The sequence below is a fragment of the Rattus norvegicus genome, chromosome 2 (assembly GCF_021556685.1).
Source record: "Rattus norvegicus strain SHRSP/BbbUtx chromosome 2, alternate assembly SHRSP_T2T, whole genome shotgun sequence".
In the NCBI taxonomy this organism is placed as follows: domain Eukaryota; kingdom Metazoa; phylum Chordata; class Mammalia; order Rodentia; family Muridae; genus Rattus; species Rattus norvegicus.
Window position 1 is genome coordinate 47,114,067 of NC_141535.1, and position 8,878 is coordinate 47,122,944.

At 42.3% G+C, this 8,878-nt stretch overlaps 1 long non-coding RNA gene and 1 pseudogene across 18 annotated transcripts in view; both read right to left on the reverse strand.

The window, feature by feature from the left end:
- The window catches only part of LOC120100714 (uncharacterized), a 135,169-nt gene extending 133,944 nt beyond the window's left edge, over positions 1–1,225 (reverse strand). For all 18 annotated transcript variants that reach the window (XR_015673997.1, XR_015673999.1, XR_015673993.1 and 15 more), the window contains exon 1: positions 1,039–1,225. This is a non-coding gene — a long non-coding RNA (uncharacterized LOC120100714). The remainder of the gene's footprint in view (positions 1–1,038) is intronic.
- Positions 1,226–3,575: 2,350 nt separating this feature from the next.
- On the reverse strand, positions 3,576–4,525 carry LOC147996075 (nucleolar protein 16 pseudogene; annotated as a pseudogene).
- Positions 4,526–8,878: the final 4,353 nt, after the last annotated feature.

The following is an 8,878-nucleotide window of genomic DNA, read 5'->3' on the forward strand; positions in this document are numbered from 1 at the left end:
TTTATTACCCTAATCACAGTTCAATTATGACAACTGCCTTCTTTATGCTCCTGATAAAGAGGATAATTGAAACAGACCATGGTGTAGAGATAGAGTAAGGAAACTGGAAGGGTGTGGCGGTTTGAAAAGGTTCCCCCCCTCCCCCATAAACTCATGTGTTTGGATGCTTGGCCATAGGGAGTGGCACCATTAGAAGGTGTGGCCTTGTTGTAGGAAGTCTGTCACTGTGGGGCAGGTTTTGAAGTCATATTTGCTCAAGCTACACCCAATATGATACACGGTCTCTCCTTGCTGCCTACACACTGTCATGTTTCTCACCATGATGATAATGGACTAAACCTTTGAACATGTAACCCAGCCCCAAATGAATGTTCTCTTTTAAAATACTTGCTGTGGTCATGGTGTCTCTTCACAGCAATGAAAACCCTAGACAAAGGGGGAGGTGTGGGAGATGGGACAGACATTACAAACCTCGCAGAGCCAAGGGCTTGAATTTATTCTTGTTTTTGCATTTATTCTTGTCTCTAAAGACCGGCAAGCAGTCCCTCCCCCCAAATGACAACTGCTCCCTCCCTCCATGGCTCTGTCTATGACCATATGCACAAGCCTTGCTTTTGACTACCTACAATGTGCCAGCCTGACCCTCTGACCCTAATTTTTAAAGAATCCCGAGAAAAGCCCATAAGGTAACTTGATTCTTCCATAGATGCTCCTTCTCTGTTTCTTTTGTGCACATGATGCTCTCTAAGAACCAAAACAACTGGAGGGCGATGAGGATAAGAAAGATGGGTAGACCCCGTCACCAAATCTGATAAGCTAGAGTACTAAACAGCTACCCCCATAATGAAATTTCTAAAATTAGCCAGTCCGACCAACTTTTCAAAGCCATTATCTCGTACTAGCTGTCTATATCCTGAAGCCTTTAGTTAAAAAACAAAACATGAGCCGGGAATGCTGGCACATACTTTTAATCCCAGCATTCATGATGCTGGGGCAGGAGAATTTTGTTTAAGGCAAGACCCTGTCTCTAAAACATACCTAAAAGGTGAACACGTCCTGTGTGACTTCTCTGGCCTCACTTCCTCCACTTCCTCCTCTTATTTCTGCTCACCAGTGGGGTTCTTTCTGCTATTGAAGATCACAGGCCTGAAGATGAGGACTTGCAGAGTCACGGCTCGTTCTGTCTGAATCACCCTGCACTCCAGATCTTTGCATGACTGACTCTACCAGCCTCAAAGGTCACCTTAGAGAGGCCTTCTGCAATTGTACCGCTTGAAGTGACCTCCACGATATTTACTGTGCTCACGGCATTGATCAATATCTAAAACTTTATGGCACATAATTTGTTCTCTTGATATCTTAACAAGCTACCATTAATAGGGCTGCCCAGCTAGGAGCAGCCTGTTGTAGAACTATACCCTCAATGAAGTGTTCGGGGATGGGCATCCACAGCTATTAAGTGGGTCAACCCTATCATCAGCTATTAAGTGGGTCAATCCTACCATCGACAACTTGGAATTAGATCTTTCTGCTCTTCCAGTCCTCATGACCTCTCATGGCTTCCAGGCAGCTACAGAAGCCATGCATATTCTGAAGTAGAATGGAAATGTGGGAAGTGCACATCCAAGGGGAAAAAAATCTTCCAAGGAGCCAGTGGAATACTTTCACCAACGTTGTAATGGCTACCTTCAAGGGAGACTGAGAAAGCAAGTGTCCACCATTCTTAGGTTCTCCACAGCATATAAAATGGCCTGTGCTATAAGGTAGTCAAGGAAGCATTAAAAAGGCAAAAGGCAATTTTTAACAAGGTCTGTTGTCTCTAGGTCCTTACACACACACACACAGACACACACACACACAGACACACACACACACACACACACACACACACACACACACGAGCAAATGCCCAGAGATGTGGAACCAATCCAACCTCTGTACTTACCAGTTCACAGAGCCCATGCTTTCTCTTATTGCTTAAGCTACTTTGCATTTTATTGCATTGTTTGCAATCAGCACCACCCTAAATGATAGCGACCCAGTCATAACTAACATACCCAGCCAGTGTTTAGGCATGCCTCCCATGCAAGATTGGTTTACTCGTAAGGAGTAGCAGGCACAGCCCCTGAGGTCTATAATATTTGCAGGAACCTGTGTAAGCTGATTTTTAATTTCCAACTAAAGAAAAAATTAATAGAAGCTTAGTGATATGATGTGGATTACATTTTATCTTTATTTCAATGCCACTGAAAAACATTTTTTATGTTTTATGAAGGAAAATGCCCACAAAAAAAAAAGTGTCTGGGGCTCCAGAAACCATTAAGATGTAAGTCCAGTTTATACAAGTCCTGACAGATTTCATGTTAGATCTATCTAGGACCCTTTGTGGGTGAAGAGTTAAAAGACTTTGCCAGTTACAGACCTCAGTGCAAAGTAGCTTAAGCGACAAGGGGAAGTGCAGGCTCCCGTTAGCTGACAGACACAGAGGTTGGGTTGCATCTCTACCTCTGGGCATTTGCTCTTGGAGATTTGCGTTTTGTGGATAAGGACCTAGAAACAGGTCTCATTAAGATCTCTGCTGTTAAGGTTTCGAAAGGTCCATGAGACCCTTCTTTATTTTTCAGAACTATAGATTTACCAGGGTAGTCCTAAAATCTCAGTGTGTTCTGGTCGATCATGGGACCCTGAAGAGTGGGAAAGAATAGCAATGTGGAGAGATGGGCCACGGAAGGGAAGGAAGAGGAGTGGAGGAGATAAGAATGCACAGGAGTTACTGTAATGTCTGTGTATGGGTGATGGCCTTGATTACAAGTTCTACGGGGATATTTTAGCTGTGGGCTATGACTGCTATTCTAGGATCCCAACACTTCTCCACTTCTGAAGCAAGCTCTCAGACTTGTGCTTATATTTGTCTGCCGTCAACATCTGGGTTAAATTGTTTTATATTGTAAAGTTAGTGTCCCGTGTCTGTATTATAACGTCAGGGTCTATGAGGCCAAATTAAGGAGGAAAAAGAAAAAGAAAAGGAAAATAAAGAAGCCTTATTAGAGATCCTGAGTCCTGATTATTTTGTCCCCAGGAGTGTTTGACTATTTGACTATTTACAATAAAGCAAAGGAAAATGTTTTAAGACTATTCATTTTGATATTAAAACCTGTGTGTCACAGCCAGAAAAGAAAAACAAAACACAAAGCTACTGTTAAAAGACCTGTTCATTTATAGAATCAAACGCACAGCCGGATACTTGCAGATCTACATTGTCAGAGACAGATACACAGCAGCTTCTTTGATATTGTTCTGAGAGCTCTCGATTGAGAGCAGCCTGGAAGCTAAGGTGCACTGTGTCTGCAGGCAGCACAGTAGGGAGGCTGGACAGGGTAGCTGGTGCTCTTGTCTTGGGATTTAACATGAAAAGTGTCCGTGCAGGAGGCGAGGAGCTTTAGAAAGAAGCATTCCACTTAGCATGGCCTTCCTCCTTATGCACACATGAATGCCCTAACTGCCTCCACCTATCCAAAAATGACACAATATTTTGGGTCTTAATTTTGTTTTTATTAAACAAGTGTGCCTTTTAATACCACCTAGGACTACACAGAGAAGCCCAGTCTTAAACAAAACAAAAGCGCCTAATCATGTTACACAGGTACAATACTGTTTTATCATGTACAGAACACATTGAAATAGAGCCATCTCCTTTGAACACAGAACAAGCAGTCCCTGGCTTTCTATAATCTCCCAACAGAACATAAACCATGGCTTTGAAAGAGTTCCCTTCTCCTCCAGATGGTGGTGGTGCACACCTTTAATCCCAGGCAGAGGCAGGTGGATCTCTGAGTTCAAGACCAACCTGGTCTACAAGAGAGTTCTAGGACAGCTAAGGCTATTAGAAAAAATAGCCTCTCTCAAAAAAAAGAAAAAGAGATTTCCTTTTCTAGATGGAAGGAGGGGAATGAGGGAAGAGACAGAGATCATGCATGTAAAACCTGATTCTATAGGACTTTGCCAGCATCATCTGAAGCTTATACATCCCTTGCCTGACAGCCTGGGTTTGGTTTCTTTGGTCCAGTAAACCTGGGTCTGGGGGTGTGCACCACTCAGTCTATCTCCATCTTCTTAGTCTGCAAAGTATTGATGGAGACTTGCCATTCAGTTGGGCCAAAGCGCTTATAGACATTGACCTTATTCAGAATCTGGTGTGGGGTGTCTTGATAGTAATTTTTCTCATCCCAGACCATGACTTCACAGTCCTCCCCACGATTCTCCACCTGTAATGTACATTGTCGATGAGGCCCGGAGACAAGGTATTTCCTTCCTTCTCTGGAGGCTGGCTTCTGCCTCCAGGCCATTTACCACATAGGGCTTCTGTATGGGATCCTTGGGTCTCTCCGTGTCTACCCCCATAGCCTTTGCCATCCTCTTATGTGCGGGAACCGCCTTGTTAGGGTTCATGGCCAACCGCATCTCCACCAGGTTCTGCCGCAAGGATGTGGTGTGGTTCCAGGCATGTCGGATGTGGTGGGAGCACTCCGTCCGTGGCACTGCCTTCCAAGGAGCATTCTGATTGAGCCGAGTTCGGTTGACATTGTAACCAAACTTCTGCCTCCGAATCTTTCCCTTAGCCTTGGCTATCAAGCAAATTGCCGTTCCCGTAGCTCAAACTCCTAACCTGCAGCTCAAATTCTGAATCAAACTCTCAGAGCCCCGTGTCAACTGGGTTTTCATTCTTAAAGTTGATGCTTTTAGAACAAAGCACAACAGTTGCCAACATCTCAAATTTACTTACAGCTATTATCTGTACACTTAAAAATTACGATATCAAAAGTCCAATGATCCTTCCAAACCAATGACTCATTAAAAACAAAAACAAAAGGGGCTGGGGATTTAGCTCAGTGGTAGAGCGCTTACCTAGGAAGCGCAAGGCCCTGGGTTCGGTCCCCAGCTCCGAAAAAAAGAACCAAAAAAAAAAAAAAACAAAAACAAAAAAAAAAAACAAAAACAAAAACCAACCAAGCAACAAACAACTGCTTTCTCTGCCAATTCACTATCAAAATCCTTTCTGTATGCTGGGTGCATACACGTGCCTTCAACCCCAGCACTCAGAAGACAGAGGCAGACAGATCTCTGTAAGTTCCAGAACAGTCAGGGCTATACAGAGAGATTCTTTCTCAAGAAATCAAAGAGAAAAATGAACATATGGAAGCACTGCTCTTCCAACAGTGATTCTGTAGTTCATCTCCTCTTTGTACTTTTGAAATCCTTTCTGCACTTCGTTCCCAGTGCTCCTGGGTTTTCCACACAATTGGGAACCAAATGATGTCATCCATCCACATTGCTTTCCTAGCTTTCAACCTAGAAACTGAGCTTCGGTGTGCTTTAAATTTCATTTTTTTTTTTTTATTAACTTGAGTATTTCTTATATACATTTCGAGTGTTATTCCCTTTCCCGGTTTCCGGGCAAACATCCCCCTCCCCCCTCCCCTTCCTTATGGGTGTTCCCCTCCCAACCCTCCCCCAATTGCCGCCCTCCCCCCATAGACTAGTTCACTGGGGGTTCAGTCTTAGCAGGACCCAGGGCTTCCCCTTCCACTGGTGCTCTTACTAGGATATTCATTGCTACCTATGGGGTCAGAGTCCAGGGTCAGTCCATGTATAGTCTTTAGGTAGTGGCTTAGTCCCTGGAAGCTCTGGTTGCTTGGCATTGTTGTACTTTTGGGGTCTCGAGCCCCTTCAAGCTCTTCCAGTTCTTTCTCTGATTCCTTCAATAGGGGACCTATTCTCAGTTCAGTGGTTTGCTGCTGGCATTCGCCTCTATATTTGCTGTATTCTGGCTGTGTCTCTCAGGAGCGATCTACATCCGGCTCCTGTCGGTCTGCACTTCTTTGCTTCATCCATCTTGTCTAATTGGGTGGCTGTATATGTATGGGCCACATGTGGGGCAGGCTCTGAATGGGTGTTCCTTCAGTCTCTGTTTTAATCTTTGCCTCTCCCTTCACTGCCAAGGGTATTCTTTTTCCTCATTTAAAGAAGGAGTGAAGCATTCACATTTTGATCATCTGTCTTGAGTTTCGTTTGTTCTAGGGATCTAGGGTAATTCAAGCATTTGGGCTAATAGCCACTTATCAATGAGTGCATACCATGTATGTCTTTCTGTGATTGGGTTAGCTCACTCAGGATGATATTTTCCAGTTCCAACCATTTGCCTACAAATTTCATAAACTCGTTGTTTTTGATAGCTGAGTAATATTCCATTGTGTAGATGTACCACATTTTCTGTATCCATTCCTCTGTTGAAGGGCATCTGGGTTCTTTCCATTTTCTGGCTATTATAAATAAGGCTGCGATGAACATAGTGGAGCACGTGTCTCTTTTATATGTTGAGGCATCTTTTGGGTATATGCCCAAGAGAGGTATAGCTGGATCCTCAGGCAGTTCAATGTCCAATTTTCTGAGGAACCTCCACACTGATTTCCAGAATGGTTTTACCAGTCTGCAATCCCACCAACAATGGAGGAGTGTTCCTCTTTCTCCACATCCTCGCCAGCATCTGCTGTCACCTGAGTTTTTGATCTTAGCCAATCGCACTGGTGTGAGGTGAAATCTCAGGGTTGTTTTGATTTGCATTTCCCTTATGACTAAAGATGTTGAACATTTCTTTAGGTGTTTCTCCGCCATTCGGCATTCCTCAGCTGTGAATTCTTTGTTTAGCTCTGAACCCCATTTTTTAATAGGGTTATTTGTTTCCCTGCGGTCTAACTTCTTGAGTTCTTTGTATATTTTGGAAATAAGGCCTCTATCTGTTGTAGGATTGGTAAAGATCTTTTCCCAATCTGTTGGTTGCCGTTTTGTCCTAACCACAGTGTCCTTTGCCTTACAGAAGCTTTGCAGTTTTATGAGATCCCATTTGTCGATTCTTGATCTTAGAGCATAAGCCATTGGTGTTTTGTTCAGGAAATTTTTTCCAGTGCCCATGTGTTCCAGATGCTTCCCTAGTTTTTCTTCTATTAGTTTGAGTGTGTCTGGTTTGATGTGGAGGTCCTTGATCCACTTGGACTTAAGCTTTGTACAGGGTGATAAGGATGGATCGATCTGCATTCTTCTACATGTTGCCCTCCAGTTGAACCAGCACCATTTGCTGAAAATGCTATCTTTTTTCCATTGGATGGTTTTGGCTCCTTTGTCAAAAATCAAGTGACCATAGGTGTGTGGGTTCATTTCTGGGTCTTCAATTCTATTCCATTGGTCTATCTGTCTGTCTCTGTACCAATACCATGCAGTTTTTATCACTATTGCTCTGTAATACTGCTTGAGTTCAGGGATAGTGATTCCCCCTGAAGTCCTTTTATTGTTGAGGATAGCTTTAGCTATCCTGGGTTTTTTGTTATTCCAGATGAATTTGCAAATTGTTCTGTCTAACTCTTTGAAGAATTGGATTGGTATTTTGATGGGGATTGCATTGAATCTGTAGATTGCTTTTGGTAAAATGGCCATTTTTACTATATTAATCCTGCCAATCCATGAGCATGGGAGATCTTTCCATCTTCTGAGGTCTTCTTCAATTTCTTTCCTCAGTGTCTTGAAGTTCTTATTGTACAGATCTTTTACTTGCTTGGTTAAAGTCACACCGAGGTACTTTATATTATTTGGGTCTATTATGAAGGGTGTCGTTTCCCTAATTTCTTTCTCGGCTTGTTTCTCTTTTGTATAGAGGAAGGCAACTGATTTATTTGAGTTAATTTTATACCCAGCCACTTTGCTGAAGTTGTTTATCAGCTTTAGTAGTTCTCTGGTGGAACTTTTGGGATCACTTAAATATACTATCATGTCATCTGCAAATAGTGATATTTTGACCTCTTCTTTTCCGATCTGTATCCCTTTGATCTCCTTTTGTTGTCTGATTGCTCTGGCTAGAACTTCAAGAACTATATTGAATAAGTAGGGAGAGAGTGGGCAGCCTTGTCTAGTCCCTGATTTTAGTGGGATTGCTTCAAGTTTCTCTCCATTTAGTTTAATGTTAGCAACTGGTTTGCTGTATATGGCTTTTACTATGTTTAGGTATGGGCCTTGAATTCCTATTCTTTCCAGGACTTTTATCATGAAGGGGTGTTGAATTTTGTCAAATGCTTTCTCAGCATCTAATGAAATGATCATGTGGTTCTGTTCTTTCAGTTTGTTTATATAATGGATCACGTTGATGGTTTTCCGTATATTAAACCATCCCTGCATGCCTGGGATGAAGCCTACTTGATCATGGTGGATGATTGTTTTGATGTGCTCTTGAATTCGGTTTGCCAGAATTTTATTGAGTATTTTTGCGTCGATATTCATAAGGGAAATTGGTCTGAAGTTCTCTTTCTTTGTTGTGTCTTTGTGTGGTTTAGGTATAAGAGTAATTGTGGCTTCATAGAAGGAATTTGGTAGGGCTCCATCTGTTTCAATTTTGTGGAATAGTTTGGATAATATTGGTATGAGGTCTTCTATGAAGGTTTGATAGAATTCTGCACTAAACCCGTCTGGACCTGGGCTCTTTTTGGTTGGGAGACCTTTAATGACTGCTTCTATTTCCTTAGGAGTTATGGGGTTGTTTAACTGGTTTATCTGTTCCTGATTTAACTTCGATACCTGGTATCTGTCTAGGAAATTGTCCATTTCCTGAAGATTTTCAAATTTTGTTGAATATAGGTTTTTATAGTAAGATCTGATGATTTTTTGAATTTCCTCCGAATCTGTAGTTATGTCTCCCTTTTCATTTCTGATTTTGTTAATTTGGACACACTCTCTGTGTCCTCTCGTTAGTCTGGCTAAGGGTTTATCTATCTTGTTGATTTTCTCAAAGAACCAACTTTTGGTTCTGTTGATTCTTTCTATGGTCCTTTTTGTT